Here is a 21,063-nt window from a genome sequence, read left to right as displayed (position 1 = left end):
ACTTGGAGGAGCACATCATTGTGGCGCCACTATTTCGCGTGCTCGCCATGCACCGAAACATTTGTGTTGCCTTGTTCTAGACTTTTATTAAGCGCGTATCTGCAGTCTTTTTGTAGGTATTGGTTTGTTCAAGTTTCTTATTTTTCCATTAAAGCTTCTCTTTAGGTCACGCGTGGACATTTTTCTTCAACGTTATTTCCTTAGGGCGCGAACGTCGTGGATACACCCTTCAAGAAGAAATGTCTACTCGTTTGGTAAGTATACACACACCCTTTGCAAATAGATATAGACCCCCTTTTTGGGTACACGTATTATATTCCTAGCACGTGAGTATCACTTTCTCAGGCTGTATACTTTCTTCTGGATAAATGTTACCTTATACAATTTCAATTTGTACTCACAAGTGATCAGCAGTATAATGAGAGTAGGTGTAACATTCATGGGGGTGTTGACACTTACCTGAAACAGAAATTAGAAAAACAATGTTAATGATTATTTTGGAACAAAATTATTAAAATACCGTGAAAACTACGCTACTTTTATCGAGGTGTTACTGTAAAAGCCACCACTGAACCAACTAAAAGCACCACAACAAGTTTCGTCAATTAGTTACTTAATCGTTTCCCAGTTCCCTTTAAGAAATCAATCGCAAAACGTCCCCTCGTTCCAAACACGTGTACACGCCGCAACAAAATCCCCAGAACACCGAGTTCCGATAAAACGAGAATCGTTGCATTCTTCACGGCTTCCCCGCGCGGGCGTTGGAAAAGTTCTCCGCCTTTCACCGAAGAATTCGATCTAACTCCAAGTCGCGAGCAAGCGCCGCAACTTGGGTGGAACGTTGGCGTCGCGGACGAAAATTCCGAATTCCCTAGATATTTTCACCGTGCGCGGGTGGCAGGCATGGAACGAACTGTCGCGATGAAAGCTTCCATCCCAAGGCTGGTGCATTGGGTGATCGGAAATTTCGATCGTGGCTCAACTTTTCGCGATTTTCATGCGACGCGGGGCGTTGAAAAACTGGATCGCATACAAGATTGATCAGGCGACGCCAGGGAGAGTTGCGCGCGGTCAAGAGTTCGAGCAAAGTTCTCCGCTTCCGAAATTCGATGAAGCTGGCCAGCGTCGCCTCGTTTACGCTTCCTTGTTCGACGTCGTCGTACACCGACGTCACTTTCCGCTCTCTGCCGTCTCTGTTTTCTATTCCTGCTCCGATATTGATCCGATGACGTGACGCTCAGTTATTACTTTGTGCCCGTGCGCCGTTCCCTTGCACGTGGCGGGCAAAGTATTGTACGGTCCCAGTTTGCATACGTCACGACTTCTGCTACGGTCACGAAGAACGTCGTTGGTTCGAAATGATTCCGTCGAGGCAGGTTGCAGAGTGGTCACTAGGGCTATGGAACTCTAACACGGAAGCCTGGAATCTTTCGTGTGTATTGCATACACACGCGGTATAGGGATCATTAAAAATCAGCGCATTCTACGGAGTTCGCAATAGATGACCGTAGCTAATTCTGTTTCTCGTATGCATTATTAATCTCGCCTTCAACGTTTCTAATTTCATCCCTGGCGGGCATCGGCAACTTCGTCCCCTCGTAGTCCCTAATTTTCTCCCTAGGGGCTGCCATAAATTTTTCCCTAGCGATGAGCACGGCAATCATGAGTAAGAAAATTGCTACGACTGACGTAATGTGTTACATATTTTCAAATTAGGCTGTTTATTATATTAACCCATTATCACACATTCATACACATGGGGTTAGTTTCTTTAGTATAGCATAAGTATATTCCGCCAATGTCCCAAAAATGGGACAAGGTTTACTTTTTATATTTAAATAAAAACAATAACAATTATGGCAAAAATAGTTCCAGTTGATTAGTGTGAATATCATTATACAGTTAATTTAATTTTTTCTTGTATTTTTGAATTGCGGCGGGTAATGGGTTAACATGAGGTTGGATTGTATCAAGTACACACCAGCAATCATATAGGCTAAACATGTTATTAAGGGACGAGTCTGGTCCAGCAAATGTTTTCTTCCAATGAATATAATTTCACGATATAATTTATTTTTGTTATTGAATTTTTTTTTTATATATAAAGGGACGTTCAAAGAAGAAAACTTGACATTGTAGATTTTTAATATATACAAATGTATATAAATATTAGTAGTGGCAAGGCGAAGGATTCTATCGTATAGTATTCGATACATTCCCGTTAACTTCTTTCGTAACTTTTTAAGTGATGATAATTTAAGGTTGAGCTGGTTTTGGGTTAGAAAATATTTAGACCTGTTCGATCACAAATCGGATAAACCAGAGGTGGACTATTTAGAAATTCAAGCACAGAAAGTTTCATTTCGCTAAAATTTGAATAATACACATGTACGTAACAATGGCCACCTGAGTTGGCAGCCGAGTTCGTATTAGCCGAAGCGCTGCCAACCGACTGACCAGAATCAAAACTCGATTACCTGACGCGATGTCATTTTCGACTGCAAATTACAGTCGAAAATGGATGTATATCCCATGGAATTACTTTTTCACTCGCAAATCGTTCGAACTCTAAAAATATATCGTTCGTTTGCTTCGCGAATGGTTTATTTATACAAGTATTTCTCGAAAGTACAGCACTCGTCTAATTTTTGAGGATTTTTAAAAAAATGTATAAAAGTTATACTTTACGAACAACAAAAATTACGTACCAAAACAGAACAATCAATTCAGCCGATACTCGTTCCAAACGACCAGTCTGATGTTTCCTGTTGCGATCGATTAAAAAAAAAAAAAAAAAAAAAAAAAAATAAGAGAGGTGAAGCATCCTTATTAATATTCCACGTTTCGAAGCTTATACCGTATTTCCATAACCAATTAATTTGCGTCAGTTTCACGGTTTCCGATACCGTTCGCCGCCATCGATCCTCCCGCGGTCCACCAACCTCCCAAACCACTGATTTCCGTTCATTGTCTTCGTTGCCGTTGAAAATATCAAGGGGTGGTCGTCTGTGGTATATTTCCCCTTTTTTTTTTCGTCGAATCTCATAGAAATGATACTTGGCCGCATCTTTCCATTTAGGAGCCGGGGAGGGGGGAGGTGGGGAGGGGGGGGGACACGGGACGCGAAGCGTCGATTCAATTTCACCGTTCCAGACCATGGACAGAGCGGTGTAGGTAAGGGTGGAGAAGACGAGAGGGTGACAGAGAGGGAAAAGATCGGTTGGGGCCAGGACAGAGGTATGGGGGGGGAGGGGGTCGAAGCAGCCAGAGGACGGAACAGAAGAAGAGGGATTTAGCGGAAGGGAACGAAACGTAAGAGGTTAATTGGAACAGATAACTGCGTCTGCGTGTGTCGATGTGCCGCTCACCACCCCTCCCGTCACCCTTTATAGCCACTACTCCCGTCCGTGACCTGCACCACCCTCTCCGTCTCGCTAGTTGCAACCCCGGGGGTCGGTCACGTTTTATCCCGTTTCTTTTTCATCTCTTGTCGCGCGCTCTCTACCCTACCCGTACCCTCCACCCCCCCCCCCCCCCACCCCCCACGGGGCTTCCTTTTCGCGTGGACGGTACGCGAGCACTGTAAGCGTTTTCTCCTCGTTGCCGTGGTCCTCGTCATTAACGGTTAACGGCCGTCGACTGCCGTGCATTTATTTACTTTACGGCGCATTATGCGTTCCGGGCTTGCCGTGGGAATCTAGAAACGGTATTGGATGAATCTGTCGCGTGGAGTGGAATATATTCGATATATCCGCGATTCTGTCACTGAAGAGAATTGAAGGTTTGCCAGAATCTACATCGCGCAGGTCTCGTGACGTTGATATAGTTTGATCGAGAATTTCGTTTCTTTGACACGTTCACGGCGGCGTGTACCACCGGTGGTTCGCGTTCGCGCGTCTATCAGACGACGTGTACCATCGCGCCGCCCCCGGGGCAAGAAACACAAATAGCAGCGCCGCGTCGGCGTGAATGTGTTAACAACAAGATAATAGGAAGCCGATTGAGGAAGTACAGGGCTACAAATACTCAATGGAAAAAGTAACTAACTCCGAGAGGCTAGCACGACTACCGTCTGGGATAGAAATGGCGTGAACTGCTACTTTTGAATCGCTCGTGATTCAATCACGTTCATTCTCAATCACGATGATTTTTCACAGTGATTCGTGATTCTTCGTGATCGCTTCTGATTGGTAGAGAACATTCTTTTCGCTTTTCACGAATTATGTTGTTCTTAGATTATATATGTATTATAATATGGTCTAAAAGCAATGTTAATATAATTTTAATACAATTTAAATTTGACTTATTTATAGTTTCTTGAATTTCCGCTAAGGGGAGACAGCGAAACGCCAACGATAACAATTAACATGAACCGCTTCTGAAACGCCATCTTCCAAATCACTGTCAGTGATTTTTCACGCCATCCCTAGTCTGGAAGCATCAAACTACCCAGTAGAACAAAATAACTTTTTCCTCTCGAAAACGTAGATGCACTCGTCTTCGAGTGGTCCTAACAATCGTGCTCAAAAAGTGTCCAACCACGCATCCCTGAGAGAGTCAACGATATAAACATACCAACTTTCGAACTCTCGTCATCCAATTTCCTCATTGCAGTTACAGTTTGCAGATTGTCAAGACTAGTTGGGTCGATAAGAAAACGGATAAGGGGGTATGGTAGCGGTGCGTCCGTGAAGAAAATTCTTGGACCAGCCACTGGTAAATGGAGACACGGTCCTGCGAACCCCGGGGACGAGATGTTTGATAAGAGAACGAAGCTTCGGGTTACTTAATACCGTCCTGTCTCGGAGGAGCTGCCCTCGCTGATCGAACTCTTCTTCCCCGTCTCGGGTACGGTATCGGGTGTTGGCCTCCGATCCCGGTACTCTTTGTTCTTCTCAGTTTTCCGTCTGCTGGAACCGCCTCCTCCCGCTCCTCCTCCGCCAGCGGAATTGCATCTCGATAATCAGCGAGCCGGCCGTTCGATGAAACGGCTGCTACGTCTGATTTGACATCTGATCTTGGATTACCACGAGGAGCCGCGCTCTTTGTCGACCTGACTTCGAATCGGAGAGACCAGCCCTTTTGTACGATTCCCCGTTCGCCAGAGGATCGACGGGGACCCGGTGGGCACGGAATTGTTCTTTCCCCGAGGGTGGAGAAGTTTCCAAACGGAGCATCCCTTGGATTTATGCGCGCGATTCTAGGTTGCCTCCTGTCGCGGAGCTGGGAGACACGGCTTGATTGATTCGCCTCGCGAAAAATAATACAGCGTCGTATAACGCAAACTCGCGGCACTCTGGGACAGGGCAGATCGAGTTTGAGAGGCGTGAACGGAAGTTTCATCCCCGTGTCAGGCGAAGATTGAAGTTCTAGTGGAAGTCCTCTCGTGGGTTTCGAATCGTTTCTAACGGCTGTTAAACGATTTTATAATGCTGAATGAAAGCTTTTATAATTCGTTGAAATAGGTTTTATCGTTTTAGGATTGATAACTTCTGGGTAACCCTCAAAAGAGATTCTAACGAGACCATTAAAAAGAATCGCGATATACGAAATAAACGACGGCACATTTGTTTTGTAAAATAAATGTTACGTTAAAAGCTCAAGTGGATCCCGCTAACACGAGTCGTCGGGAATGAATCGAGGTTCCATTTGGCCAGAACTTTCGACTATGAAGCCGAAAAAAAATCCAGCAAAACCTGGAAAGTTCCTGCGGCAAGCGTTTGCCAGTTTTCAGCTTTTTCTACGGGAGCAGAGATCGGAGCACGTGCAGCGTCCAACGATTTCCGAAAGATACATTCCCTGTGAACTCACGGTTCCCTCGTCGTGCATAATGAACGAGTTACAACCGTTATCGAAAACGCAGGAAGCCGGATCCGCGACTGGGGAAGCATCGCTGCTCGTAAATCTTGCAACGCCATTAATAAGCGTGGCCCCGGCTATGATTCCTGCTCTCGCGTCGCCACCAAGTGCAAAAGCCTGAATAAATAAACGCGATCCTCTGCGCGAACGCCGGAGAATCCGTACTCGCGACTCTCGCAGGGTGCCGTGGTGTGGGTGAGCGACGCGCGTCGCGGCGAGCGTATCGGCAAGTTTATAAATACTCGAAGATGGTGAAACGGATATGCGCGGTTATAAAACAAAAAGCCGCGGAAAGACCGCGACGAGGCGTAGCAAGGAGGACGGAGGTGGCTCGAGACACGCGTACAGCGCGATGGGAAGGGAGGAGCGGGAAATCCAGGAGGTTATAAGTAATTCATCGCTTGGTAGCTGCAGCGAGCAGGCCGTGTAAATACCGACGACGCGAGGACTCGCTAGAACTACACTGACATCCGCGGTATCTTTGGCTCTCGGTTCGGCTTTCCACCCTTTACCCTCCTCTCTTACTCCTCCCTTTGTCTCTGTCCCATCAGTGTATTCACTGGTGCGCAGCGGAACGAATCTTGGAACATCCGCGCCGTCAGAGCTACGCTTTACCATTTTTTACTGTTGAGGGAAACTGAGAGGGGTAGTTTGGAGTGGCATCAATCACAATTGTACATATTAGTGTTACGAGTGCTGTACCATCGCGATTCCCATATTCAAGAGTAAGGAGTCAAACATGGACACGATTCACAAGGCGCGTGATTTGAAGATCGTGGGTTCGAATCTCCGTGGCTTATTAACCGACTTCGAAAAGGAAGAGGATAATCGATTCGACATGTATTATTTGTAAAGTATGTTCCCTGACTACGCTGAGATGGCTCGACCAATCGGGGTGTGATCTCTTGCATCTTGTAAAGTATTTCTCCCAGTTGGTCCCGTAATCAAGACATTTTGCGATTTGTTATTTTTTACCCGATTTGTTTTTGCAAAAAACCGTAAAATTTTATACCGTTTATTAATCAACGATGGATGGACCAATTGGATCGAAATTTGGTCTCATAAAAACACATTTGGCCTTTTTTTATTTTTTACCACTTTGTATTACTTTTTATCGGAAAAAGAATCCTATTTCGCACATGTTCGGCCTGAAAGCGATGTAATCGACGAAACCTTGTATTTTGCTGCCGGACAAGTCATCGCGATGATAACATTTCCGAAAATTTATGAATTGTTTCATTGTTTATAACTAGCGTTATTGCAAAATTCCTATTCTCTGATGTAACTCGGCAAGGAATTAACCGATTGAAATGGAATCTCCCTTTTCAATGACTGATGATTCCATGATAGAATTTGCAAAAATTTATGGACAATTTTATTGTTTCAAGCCACTGTTGCTGCAACATTCCTATTCAGACGTATCGGAATATTAAAAATAAATAGAGCTCACAGAGTGCCACCTCGAGGTGCCCCAGAACTGATTTCCTCCTATTCGAGGACTCTGTTGTTGCACCTGACTAGTACCTCTCTTGAAGGTATAATCGCAATCGCTGGAGAAAGAGAAAGAGAGAGAGAAATTTTACGAGAGAATCTCGGGGACGGCGCATTACGGATAATAAAGGAGATTGACGCTAAATTACAAAGTCCGCTGCAGACGGTTAGTTGAATGTTTCTCTGGAGCAGGAGCGTCGCCAAATCGGTTTTACGGCCGGCAGGTGGTCCGACTGCTCTTCCCCTGCGTTCACGACGAGACTTCCATCCACGTTTCCACCTACGTTTCTCGATTAATTGAAATTAAATATTGTCCACGAAACGAGTAAACTTTACTGTTCGAACTGAAGCTGATGCTTCATGGTTGGAAGATCAAAATATACAAACGTGACAATGGCAATAACTGTCTCAACTTCCTCATACCTATCACCTCCCATAAAATTTCCATAACAGTTCTCCATTATCTGTTAGTTATTTAAAACAATTCCAACAAATTCCCAAGTCCCCAGATAGAATGCAACTCCGACTTTGCAAACTCTGACTGAGTTTTGCATACAGAATGCGCTTTAAAAGTCGAAACTTTGAAGACGATTATTTTTGCTCCGAAACGGCCAACCTCTTCGCAATTTTTGACACACGTAGACAAAATTATCGTTAAAAAATACTCCAAATTTGAAGAACATTGTGAGAAGGTTATTTTTTTTTTTTGGGAGAACCACCTTAATTGTTACGGGTTTCGTGGCGCGTCGTTCCCTTCTCCGGGGAGAGAGGAAGGGTCTGTCGCATCCAAGGCGACGTCCTTTCCGTTCTAATTACACAATTAAAAGAAAGTTAATCCGTCGTGATCCACGGACGACACGCGGACGCGTAAACAAACGTGTCGGCGCCGTGGGGATGGTTTGTGGGGTGGAAGTGGGCGGGGAGGATCGCGACGGATGCAGACGGAACGAGCAGGCGACGAGTAATTTAACGCTCGACGAGATTTATGAAAATTTTTTCGGCTCCGGCATGCGGGCGAGGCGGTTCGCCCTCGACTAAACGGTTCTTTGTAGCGAGAGGCGGTTAGAGAGAGAAAAGGGAGAGAGGGGGAGAGAGGCCAGGGCTCTCTTTGTGAGCTGGACGAATTTCCCCTCGCGGCGCCGGCAAATTCCCAGCGTTGTGTTCTTTGTGTTCTTGTAATTATAAACACGCCGCGACCCGCTGAAAAACGGGCCCCTTGAAACTTTTCTTGCCAATGGAAGTTGAACGGCGGATATAATCGTTTAAGGGGTCGTGCAATTTTGATCACGCGAAAATTCCAACGTTTTCTTCTTACAGCGTATTAACCCTTTGACGAGTACGGACACACCGGTGCGCCCAAAGTTATTCTAGCCAAACAGAGCACAAATCCATTGCCGCAATCGTTTGTTATCTTTATTATTGTGTTTAAGATGTTACATCTTGAGTTCTTTCCACCTGCCCACTACGGAAAGGAAATTGCATTGATTAGAAGTGCTTGGCAATCTATGGGTGCTGTTGTTCCACTGTGTGTATACTCGTGCTTTGAGGAATACCACAAATTAAACGAATTTTAATACTTTGGAAGTAAGTATTCATGTGATACAGTACATTGTATTTTGTTGTTTTAAATATATATTATAAATAATATATTATAAATAAATAAATGATGGATGGAAAATATATTTGTGTGTCTAATGGGTTTAAAAGTTATAATAGACGTCACATTATAAATCTTCATATTGAATGAGAAAAAATTTTCTAAATATAGCCACATTCAAAAATAGGCAAAATTTTGATTTAAATAAAAATTTCAAATCGAGTCATAATGAATAAAAGATGAAAAATTTGTATCTATTATTCGTCGAATAAAGATACATGTCTAAAGTGTCTTCATTTGATTTTATATTTAAATAATTTTTTATCTAGCCAATACTCATTTCTAGCTACATTTCTCGGCCGGATTACCAGAGCGACCCCTTAAATCGTGCTATATTAACGACAACTCATGAATAACTCCCTTGCCTTTCAATTTGCAGGATTTTCGCAACACGTCAAAAAATTACAGTTGGTGGAATTGGTGGATGGCCTCATCGATCGTAGTTTTAAAAATTCTCTCGCAGCAAGGTACATCCATTTCGCTTAGCATAATTTCCTAGACGTTCCATGAAGCTGTGGCCGGTGCATAGGGGAATAATGAATACAAGTAGGGTATCGCGAGCACGAACGAATTCGTTGGGAAGGCTCTCGCGCCTAATCCACAAAGAAAAGTTTATCGAGGCATAATGAAATTTCCCGTGCGTCGAAGTGAGGGTCGCCCATTGCAGATCTCACAAACAGAAACTACTTGGGCGAAAAATGGTTACAATTAGACCAAAAAAGAATTCAGGCCGCCAGAGAAAGTACGTTATTTTCGAGCACAAAGAGCTCTCTGTGTGAGAAATTCAAGTTCTCTGGTCGAAATGAAACGAACAATTCGCTTCCTCTCTTTTTCGACGAGGAGAGGTCCCACGAGTGTCTTGCTCCAACGAATTATCGAGAGTCTCTCGTCAAAAAAAAAAAAAAAAAAAAACCAAATAAATAAATCAAGAACGTCGAAACTATCCGGTAACATTTCCGAAATGGCCCGAGCCACTGGCTTCCCGCTCAAAGTACGATCTCCAGCGCTCGTGGATCGAGGATCAATGGTTCCGGTTAAATCAATCCCTGGTCCCGTCGAAGCGAAACGAAAAATTTCATCCCTCCGAAACTCCTCGCCGGACTCGAAGGTTAAATCGAAAACAGCTCAAGGATCCGTTTACGTCGGGCGCACAGAGGCGCTTTTAATGAAATAAATTTCGTTCCTCGTGCCCTGAAACTGGGCCACCATCATTCCTTCTAATCCCCGGTGCAGACGTAATACCACGTCCACGGTAGAGCTACGTGTACGAGGTGAGTCACCGCTATTCCCTAAAATATTTCGTGAATCCCTAAAGTTGCGGGAAATGGGGCGAGTGACTGGCAGTGCCCTTTCTGGACTACAATACCACGGTTACCGAGTAATATCATTATTAAACGTAGAACCGTGTAGAATTAAACAGGTAACAGAAGATGGGGAGCGAAAAAATTGTGGCGAAGAATATATTACACGCGATTATTATCAAAGAGAAGCAGAACAGAATATATAATAGAAGGTATGGAGAGAACAAATGATTATCAAATGAGATTGCCAAGAAACTTCCCCTTCCGCTGACAGAAGTTCACCAACACCATCAAAACTCCCAGCATCAAAATTTCAGCTCAAACAAAACGTCCAAAAGAGCTGGCAGATATCGAGCCGTTTCACCTGGAACGTAGGTGGGATGGTTCCCTGGAAGAATGAGATCAAAGGACACCGAAAATTCGTTCGAATCGTTCGCCGTGCTCCCTGTGTGTTCACTCGCGTACGGATATTACCCCCAACTATGGAGGACGGGGTATAACGCTATCGTGAAATGCGTAAAGATCGCGATGGAAACGTGAAATTCCTCTGGAGAAGAATCGTTGGACGTGAAACAGGGGTGGGGGCGGGGGGGGGGGGGGGGGAGCACAGGAGGGGTGGAAACAAGCTGAGGGTGGGTCGCGGCGAGCCCCCCTCCGATAAAGAAAGGATACGGAGTGGTTTAACCGCGAATGGTAAAAGTGCAGCGAGATATCCGACCGGTAGCTCCGACACGTTGAGACGTTGGAACGGAGGCCGAGCTTACACAAAGGATAAAGAGGAGCAGGATGACGAGGATGGGGGTGGGGTTGGGTCGACGGGGGTGGTTCGCAGCCGGCGAAAACGCGAGGAAGAGGAAGAAGTGGAAGGACGCGGCGAGAACGGAGGATAGAGGTCGTGGGAGGGAGAGGGAGCCACCGTGGAGGAGGCCGATGGAAGTGCTGCGCTGGGAGAGGGTTGGGGAATGGGACCTGGAGGAAAGGGTGGTTAGAGGCGAAAGATACGAGGCGGAAGCTACGGGGAAGGCTCGGCTTGGGAGTAGATTTTACGAAGGCGAAGGCGGATAGATTCGAAAGGGTGAGGAGAGACGAGCGAAGGGTAGGTAGGGGTTTGGCGCGCTATACGAGCCGATGTCCCTTGAGGTCAGCCTAGCGTGACTACCTATCAATTGCCGAGACTGCGTCTAGCCCGCTTAAGTGACGCGACGTTGGATATACCCGCTTGGATATTCCATAGACACTGCGCGATGTCGATTTTCCGTAAATACGCCGAGATAGCGTCATCCCGTGTGTACGTGCTCGACTCGCGACACGCTTATTCGCTCTTTTCAGTTTCGTCACCCCCCACACGGCGAGGCAGAATCTAAACAAACTGACACTTCAACAAACACAGGTTGCGAATACTTATCGAACTGACTGTATATACGATCACGCTGAATCCTGTATACAAAAATAGGCTAAAATTACTTCAATGACCTTGAAACATGGAGATCTGCTAAAAATCGATTTTTCATTTTAGAGGCAAATACAATAACTTCCCTATAAATCGGGAAGTTAAGAAGTTATTAGATATCTTCTCAACGTCACCAAGAACAAAAAAGTAACCCCTAGGCCTTCCATGAACGCTATCAAGAATTTCCTCATAGGCCAGGTTCTCGCCAGCTTAAAAATAATAATTTCATCGTCCCACAGGAGGAAAGTGTTCTTTAAATAAATGTCTGAAAACGCTTCCAGAAACCTAACCTCGGATATAGCGAGCACTTAAGAACGCCCTGGCTCTCGAGCGGAAGCTAGAGCTGCGGGCGCGTTGTTTACACGCTCCCATCGGCCCACCAGCTGAAAACAGTCCCTGGTTGACGTTTCTTTCCAGTTTCTCGCCTTGCGATAACAACATATCTGAGATCTCGCTCGGACGCGGTTTGTTTTCGCTCCGCGCGTGGACTGACAGTATGTTTTCGCCCCCACGCTAGACGCTGCGTTAACAAACGTATCACGCCATCCGGATCTCGCTAATTAATCGCGGCGGCGAGGGTTAAAAGCTGGCTGGGTTCCGTGCCTACTTCGACAAGTGCGTTAAGTGATCTTTAATCGGATCGGAAGCTCGAAGCGCGACGTTGATCAACACCTAACACCTTTCCATCTGTTACTTTTCGGGGTAAGGTGTTTTCAATGTGTTTTTGAGTTCTGGTTCATGTATTAGGCGTGGAAATGTATTCCGCGATTTTCTAAAATAAATTTACTCTAGTTCACTTCTGAAGGAAAATTTTGTTTATGTATAAAGAAAACATGCAACCTTTAATCTTTCAAGAGAGCACGTGTAGTTGTGAAAACAAAATGGCGAGCGAATATTTCTATTTCAATTACAATCAGAAGTAATCGAATGTATTTAAGTGCACTAGTAATCTGTTAGAAGAACGATATTCTTCCTCCACGAAATAGCAGGTGGAAACTATTTAAAAAATTTTAGAAAAATCTCTCTTTAAAATAGAAACGAAAAACTCTGCATTTATCTCGACGAAAATTCAGTACTGTTTAAATTATACTCGCTGGATGTTTGAATGATCGGATCAGTGTTGGAATATTCGAGTAGAGAAAAATTCGACAAGTCGTGGTCGCGGTTCGGGCGTATCCCTATCCTTCCAGAGGCGAAGAACGAGCCTCGGTCGCGATTTGTCGAATATATGTTTCAAACGTGATCGTCTTCCGTTCGCAGAAAAATATCGTCGGTATACCAGTATCCCGAGCGAGCGGAATATTCTGGCGGAAAGAAAAGTCGTACCATCTCTCATCCGTGGTGGCGTAACATAGAATGTAAAGCCCTTATCTCTGCCATAGAAACTCTCTTTCTCTTCTCCGTTCGGTGGGCGATGTCCTTTCCCTAACCCATATTAAGAATTCTGTAGAAAAATGTTGACGATTTTACTCGTTCGTACGAATTAACGTGTTGAGTGCCGCGTCAGTCACCGGTGAGTGACACTAACTTTTCTTTCAGGCCGCGACTGAAGGTGACAAATTTACTTAATTTTTATTTATTACAGGTTTGTATCATTAATGCGTTTATATACCACAATATTAGCGCTTCTAAGTAGCGCGTGGACTGACGGGGATTTCCTTAAAAATTCGCGTAGCGCTTAACGTGTTAAAATAATGCTGGGCCCTATGATTGTTTTATGTTTCATCCAGGACGGTTACATGACGTCCCCACTCAACTTTAGTCTCTATCATTAATAAGGACATTTTCTCCTCAGTCATTTACTAATACTAGTGTTTTATACAACACTTAATGCTATCTAGTTCAGAGCAATCCACATGATAAGAAATATTTTGAAGAGACTGTGGTTTCTGAAGCGTGTAGCCTACATTATTCTTGTTAGACATCTTCTCCTAAACTTAGACTAATACCATCAAGGTCTACCATAACAGAAAACCTCGCACAGCAAACCCACGGTGCGAAAGTCCCCTTTAGCCAACGAACTGATAGTACCTCCTTCTTTTTCAAGCGCGATCTTGAAGAAGGCTCATCGAGCAGCATCAGTAAAGGAGGATTCGCTCAGGCCAGGTTTCGCGGGGCCAGATCGATATTCACGGCGTGGGAGCGAAAGGTAACGCGGCGTACGAAAGGCAAACAAAGTGATAAGAGCGGAGAAGAGACCATAGGAGGGCACCATCGTGTCGAGTATGTAAAAGGCAAGCAAGCAGCGCCGGGCGGCTGCTCGGCGCCGACATTTCGCGGTAAAGCGAGCGACCCCATAGCCATGCATCACTCTGTCCTACCAGCGACTACCTAACTATACCTACGCGGACCTACCAACCCCTGACTTCGTCTGCACTTCGCGTCTCTTTTCTCTCCACCCTCGCCGACCCAGGATCTCCTCTCTGTTCCACCACGTCCCATTCCGCTGTTTCCGCCAGTCTCTGTCCTTTTCAACCTGACCAAACCCCTTCCTCTTCCGGTCGCCCGCAGTGTTGTCCTTTTTTTTCCCCACCTTTTCCCTCAACATTTCCTACGCTCCGTGTTCACCGCCGCGCAACTGGATCTCTCACCTATCCCTCTCCGTCCCCGTCGCTGTTGTCTGTTTCCCTGTGTTCAGCCGCGTTTACAATGGCTCGTCATAGAGAGTCCGTTGTGTTTCTTCGACCAATTTGAGCGTTTGTCATCCCTTCGCGGCCCTGAACGAGCTCCCCTGCGCTCTCTCGCGCCGGCGGTTTTTCCGTCTCGCTTCGGTAGCCCTCTGTTTCGCGGACCCTAGCCGAGGTTCCGTTCGCGGTCAACCCCCCAGTCCGTCAGTGCGCGGAAGAGCCGCTGGACGCTTTCCGCGCGACCTTCGCAATAATCTGCGTTTTTATGCTCTAGATTATTTAGAAATCTTGAAATGGTAGGATAGGAGGTGTGCGGGCAACTTTTGGGCAATTTGGTGGGGAGGATTACCTGGAATAAAATTAATTGATGAATTAATGATCGTAACCCTTTGCGGTCGACGACTTTTTCGGCCGGGCGAGGTAGCAGGTCGAGGAAATTTTCGCAAATGTGCCGAGGGTCAATAAAATGATCTTATGTACAAATTATCTTACAAAAATGTTATATTTTGATAGTTTATCTATATTCACACCTTTAAGAATGTAACTTTGCAAAATTAAGTTTCGTGTTTTACTTTGGTATGATAATTTATGACACATTGACCAAGATGCATTTTTGGCTTATCTGGACATGTATCGCAGTAATAAGTTGATTCGTGTTTTCGACCAGAAGAAACTTTGCAATCCTTCTATTTTCCAGTAAGAATCACATGGAACTTTCTATTTAATCGAATTTCGACAGAATTCGAGATCGATCTTGAAGCTCGATCGCGTAGCTGTCGAAAATTTCCTGTTAACTGGTTTACCAAAATTTTTCGAAACTGCAAATATATTGGCTGGAGGTAGCAAAATCTAACATAAGCACCGACTGCCGCCTCTCACTCGTTACTCGATCTGTCGGCGCGAAATGTCATGGCGACCGAGAGTCGCTTCACGACCGCAAAGGGTTGTTATGACACTTATCTTCAAAAGGAAGACATTCTTGACCTAGTTTTGTAATTTAACTTGTATTTACCTAAGATTTTTATTAAGGTTTCGTCCCCCGGATAATTTATCAATTTCCAGCCTCACAAACTACTCTGATTCCAACTATCCTCTATTTATTTTCTAAAAGCCTCTATCAAAATTCATGATCTGAAGCTTCAACGCGGCCAACCGCGTCAATTCGTCAATGTCCAACATCAAAAAGAAAATAAGCTCGTCCCAGTTGCGCAACAAACCTCGCCACCCGATCATCGTAAGTTTTACCATTTTAATTCGTTCTACGCGGACCAAGATACCCGAATCTATTTGCGGAATGAGAGTGGCTCCGTTGAGGCGGATTTCCATCAACGCTCGTAGAAGTTCTCACGTGGCAAACAGGTTGCAGGAGGATTTCCCGTGTTTGCGTCGATGCAAATGCGCCTCTTCGTTTCATACTTTGAAACAACCTTCCAGGGTTCGCCGAGCGCAACCCGTATCGCGTTGTTTGTCTTACCTCTTCTCTGCGCGGTTCAGGCTTTGATACACCTTCCGGTAGGTGCGCTGGTGGCACTCGTGTATCGAGAGCTCCTTATCTCGAACCTCGAGGATAAGCGTCTTATTGTTCTCACGCGCTATCAGCGACGAGGCGCGGTGTTATCAGGTTCGTACGGATGGAAGATTTAAATCCGCCCGCGGTGTTGAACTCCTCGTCGTCTCGGCACACTTCCGCGTTGTGAAACTTCGGAAAAGTGTTAGATTCGCTTTTCCTTTAAATTCTGGTTCTATTCTACGTCAAACGGGGTACATGACGGGCCGGAGTTTACATTACTTCTCGTTGATGTTTTGGGTATTTTGTGAAAGTTATTAGTGATATATTCACTTCATTTTTTATAGGAAATAATAAATATTTTTTTTCGAAAAAAAAAATTCACGTTCGTCTTTGTACTCTTTCGAAGAGGATTTAATCAACGAAAGAGCTAAAAATGTCAAACTCGATGGTGTCCACGAATGAAAGTATTTGTAAGCAGTAATTTTCTATTTTCTATTTTTTTTTTTTTTTTTTTTTTTTTGATGGATTATTGAATTTGAATGGATTAAATTTGTGGCTGGCCGAGCCTGGGGGGAAGCATTAACAGTAATTCGGTACCGGAAGACAGGTAACGGTTCTCTGTAACGGGCCAATTCAATTAGTATAACCGGCCCATTCCGATTGCGATCGATGCTCCTAATGGCCAGTTCTGCCCCTAATTAATATACGCTTTTAATTACGTCCGCGCCGCGTTTCTGAAACGAGCACTCGGCTCGTCGAATATGTATTTTCGAATGTAACGGCGTTACGCCAAATTCGCATTGCAAAACTTGCGGGAAAACCAGCCCTGGGTCGAACAGGTTGCGCACCATTTTCACCCTCCAAATCGCGCGCAACCCAGTTTGACACTTCGGGACAACTCTAAACCCTCCAGTTTAGAGTTCTATACAATTCATCTCTGAGATAAGATTTTTTTTTTTCCTAGCAATTAGCGTTTGTTAAGGTTACGTTACGAAGAGGCAAAGACGTCGTAACCGAGAAGCTTCGAAATAATATTCATTCCATATAAGAAATAAGGAACATTAAAATGATTTATATATCCAATAGAATAATGATTTCAATGCAACTATTAGATTTGTACAAATATCGATAAAATTATAAACACTAAGGCGCTTTCCAATCTGTGTCACGAGGGAACGCCCTTAAACATCCCTATAAGCATTTCCAACATGTAATTTCTTCATCCCCTACTGTACGTTACAGCATTGTACCTGTTGAGCTTGTCGTTAGGGCGACGAGTTGTAAATTCGTTCGACGTTATATCGCGAGTGTAGCGGGTGAACATCTCTATTATAACTTAATATAACGCAGCCACGCCGAAAATGAAATTACTCTTCTAAGATGAAACTTTCCACTGTTTGCTGGATGATTCGGTACGACGCGAACACGGCTAGGAAATAGTCCTTGCGTTCTACGATACATAGGTCCATTGCGCCAGTTTACCACGAAATTGGAGTTGAAGTTTAAAAAATGCCTTGCACGTAATCAGAATTATTCTATATCCAAATATTTAATTTTCTTAAAAAAATTGTCTTAAAATTCCAAATGTAACGACTGGAAACGACTGAAAACAAATGAAGTAATTTCTACAAAATTGGAGTTTCCTTATTTGAGAATTTAATTAAAAAATTCAGCGTTTAATTATTTCCCAGTTCGTAGCGCAAGGGGTTCAAATGATGATCGATTGCTTAAAGCTCCAAATTCAACGATTGAAAATCACCTAAGGAAAGTAAGTCAGCTATTTGCAGGGAATGAAATAATTTGTAGTAAATTGGCCAACAGTGGGGGTTGCAAGAAATAAGGACGGATCGCCCAGCGAACGAGGCACTTCATTCGCGCAGTAAATGTTCCAACGATCAAGATTTCACCGTGCGACTAGAGGAACGGGGTTGGAAGAAAGGACGAGGGTTAGACGCGGGAGTGGCTGAGGCTTCACGAGAGTCTGGTGGAAGGCCAATATAGGTGTGCTCGCACCGGTGGAATTGTAGCTCGTTTCGGAGGTTCACGCCCGAAGAACGAGGTTAATGACAAGCCAGCTCTCGAGAGCGTTTCGAAATCGATTCGTGTTCGATGAGAATGCGCTGATTCGAAACGGAAAACTTGGAACTAACGGGGTATGTGCCCCTTTGAGCGAGGACTCGGAACTGGCGTTATTGGGGGACGCTGAACTCTCTTGATCGTTAGGAAGGGAGCGTGGAGATTTTGAATCAACGGAAAAATTGTCGATATCGTTGGTGGGATCTACGCGACTCGAATTTTCGATTAACTGTATTTTACTTATAAACCCCGCGACAGGGTATATAATGACATTTTAATTTACACGCTGGTCAGGGATCTGTGCCATTATTAATGCTTATAATATAATAAAAATGATAGATATAATTGATTGCACTGGAGTTTAACTAGTTGATATTTCAGAAAGGGACAACACGTTCGAGTCAAGGCGGATAACTGTGACAGGTCTATTTATTTACGCTCTGTCCGTCATTTTCACGGCAACTTATCGTTACTGTCCGGCTGAATCGATAAATTGAGTTAAATAACGAGCCTCGTTTGAAGGATAATTGTCGATTAATATTTAGGGGCTAATTGTTGGCGCAATCGTTCCTCAAATCACCCTCGCGGGATCGACTCGTTCCAAATATAGCCGTCCTTTATTTTATTGTCAATGAGCAACTTCGATGATACGTTAACCGTGATTTTAATATACATTTGTAGGTATTTTAATTCATCAATGTTTCATCGTTGCTGGGTTGAGAAACCTCGAGTTCAATGGAGCACGATGGGTGGAAACGCATAGTAGAGAAGAAAGTATTGTTTTGTACTTAATTTTATGTTAAATGCTCTAAAATTTTCAAAAATTTACAGAAATATCTACTAAATATCTACATAATATATCTATTAAGATTCCTGTCGTTCGTACAGTGGTTTCACCTTTAAGAGGTTAAGAGCCACTGGTGTATCTGATTCAAGCTAACCGTATCGAATAGCCGACGATTCAATTTTATGTCGAAAAATCGGAAAGCTTTATTATCGAACAATTCTATCTCGAACCGACGGGAGTCTTCGGAGAAATCAAGTTTCCGATAAATAGAGAATTCACCGCAACTCCTGCGGGTCACCGACACCCAAGCGCTTTGCACAGGGAAGAAGCGAAACCTCAGACGAGGAGAGAACCACAAGTGGAAGTGCGCCCTTTTAACCCTTTGCGGTCGTGATTATTTTCCAACCAACTATTGCGCTGGAGTTGTATCGCGGCGATCGATTTTACACGAACTGACAAATTTTATTCGGCCCTTTTCAGGGATTCATTTATACAGCCACTAACTGCAGATGAACTTTCGGCTTATCGTGTTACGATTTTTACTTCATTTTATCGACATCCGAACAGCTTAGATTGAGTCGGTTTCAAAATCTGTTGAAATTTATACGTTGAATTAAAATACATTGTAGGAGGAAATAATTTCTAGTTAATTTATACGAATAGTCGCTAATTCTAGATATAATTGTTTAAAAGTATAAGAAAATGTACTGAGTATGAAATCATTTCTATTGAGACAGCATTATTACTCACCAGCACTTGATGAATTTGTTTAAATTATTAAATGCAGAACACTAAATACAATGCAACCTTTTGGGAGGCGGCTCAAAATTAAAAATTTGTAATTCCTGCTTAAGTTAGTAGGGGCGCGATACTACGATATGATAGAAAAAGATTTTTTTATATTATGATGTAAATTTAGAATTATGATAAAAATGTCATGATGGAGTTGTATCGTTAATAAAATAAAGTTTTATAACGAGAACTGCGAGTGTACTATAAATATCGCAATTCGTCAAATTCAAAGCTGATACTTAATTAATCGTCAGACCTAGCCCTGACCCGTCCTTCAGTCAAGATGAAAATCAGAGGAAATTGCGAGACAATGAGGACCTGGAAGAGATTCTCAAAAGTAATTTAGGTTAACGCGAACGAGAGACAACCTCAGAAATGAATGTTCTCGTTTTACGGTCGTTCCTCGCTTGGCAAACATTGGCGCAGCTAAAGAAGACGAACAAACGGTTTCAAAAGTTACAGCAAATCGAGTTATGCGTTTCGTTGCTGCGGAGAAACAAACAAAATCTGTTTTCGGAACGGCTTGCGAAAAAACGTGCAGCAACACGATACAGACAATAGTTTGGCTAAGAAGTACAGGAATAATAAATTCCAATCTCCATATAGCCAATCACAGTTTCGTAAGAAACACCTTCAGGTATATGATTGAGCAAGACATCTCATGAATGAGATATAAACGAAGGGGAGTAATGTATGAAGAATGGAGTAACACGTGTTCCAAATCACCACTCCAATTTAAGCTGATAATGCACAAGGCTCATACCGTAAAGGATTAAATAGAATAAATTTAAAGGAACAAATGCATTTGAAATTCAAAGGTAAACAACTTGTATCAATGAATATACGATGATCACGATTGTTAGTAAATGGAACGTCTATTATCTTGATTGAGAAGATGATTCTTTTAGTCTGTTCTACGACTGATTGTGAGTATCGATACAAAATACATATTCGCAATTATCTTAATCTCTAACAGCATCTGAGGCCCATTTGTTCATTAGAATAAATCTATTCCAAGAAATATTTACAAAACTACTTGTTGGGTCTTTTAAAATATAACATTACGGCGAAAGGATTAGACCTGAGTCCAAGTTCTCATTCATACGATAGTAACTGTTCTCTCGTTCTTTTACACTTTGAATTTTTAAGTCAATTTTTTCAGTCAAATACTGTCGAGTAATTTCAATTTATTGTTAGTCACATCTGGCTGTCAAAACCCTCAACCTTACCAGTAAACTCTTTGTTTGCAGTATTTTATTTATGTATTATTACTCGCTACGGTCAACTTGGAAAACCCTAGACCTTCTATCTACGTCACTGCTTATAGAAAAAATCAGAAACTATTTTCCCTCATCCTTTGCACACAACATTAGACGCCCACTCCGAGCGTTCGAAGAACAAAATCTTTTTGAACATTCGTTCTCGAATGAGGCTTCATACAAGTATTTAAAAATCAAGTATATCCTTTATACCGACAAGTTCGCATTCAAACATTTTTAATAAGATACAGTCC

At 43.5% G+C, this 21,063-nt stretch overlaps 1 protein-coding gene across 6 annotated transcripts in view; it reads right to left on the bottom strand.

The window, feature by feature from the left end:
* The window catches only part of LOC128875378 (teneurin-a), a 770,168-nt gene that overhangs the window by 109,568 nt on the left and 639,537 nt on the right, over nt 1-21,063 (bottom strand). The gene's annotated exons all lie outside the window — the stretch shown is intronic.

This window comes from Hylaeus volcanicus, chromosome 4 (assembly GCF_026283585.1).
Source record: "Hylaeus volcanicus isolate JK05 chromosome 4, UHH_iyHylVolc1.0_haploid, whole genome shotgun sequence".
In the NCBI taxonomy this organism is placed as follows: Eukaryota; Metazoa; Arthropoda; class Insecta; order Hymenoptera; family Colletidae; genus Hylaeus; species Hylaeus volcanicus.
Note: the sequence above shows the minus strand (reverse complement) of the source record. Positions and strands in the feature narration are given on the sequence as shown.